The following is a 635-nucleotide window of genomic DNA, read 5'->3' on the forward strand; positions in this document are numbered from 1 at the left end:
TTGCACAGCACATTGGGCCCTCAGGAGCATTGTGTACAAGAAGATTTTGGAAATGGATTGCCTGGTCATCTAGCAAATGAAGCATTATGCATTCATCTGGTTGAGAAGAGATAAAAAGCCTGGATCAGATGGAGTGAAATGTGGCCAACATTTGGCAAGGATTTTCCAATGAAAATAAAAGGTCTTAACAAACAGCAGAGCATGCAGTTTCAGATCTCCTAGGAGAGAGAATTTGGTGTCTGTAAGTAGAAATTTTATATCAGGTGTTCACAAAATGGGCAAGCAACTTTCTGGAAGCCTAACTGCTGAGGACAGGGAGTCACTGTGCTCACTATTGGGTTGGGGCTGCCCTAAGGGAATAACTTATGGGGAGGTTTGAGGACCAGACCTGGCTGAAGCCCAGCATGTCGAAGAGCAACATGTTATCCAAGAAAAGGCAAGGGCCAACCTCCAGAGAATCCGAAAAGACAAAGAAGCCACTGTTCTGTCTGACAAGTGCCAAGAAACCTCCTCTAACCTCATTGCTTTTATTCAAACATTTAGCAGTCACCTCATGCTTATGCCTTTAATGGTAAAAGTCTTCTGGTGAGCATCAGAATCGGATAACTGGAGTTTGTATTTAAAGGTAAATGGAC

Source organism: Galeopterus variegatus, unplaced genomic scaffold (genome assembly GCF_000696425.1).
Source record: "Galeopterus variegatus unplaced genomic scaffold, G_variegatus-3.0.2 Scaffold4252, whole genome shotgun sequence".
In the NCBI taxonomy this organism is placed as follows: Eukaryota; Metazoa; Chordata; class Mammalia; order Dermoptera; family Cynocephalidae; genus Galeopterus; species Galeopterus variegatus.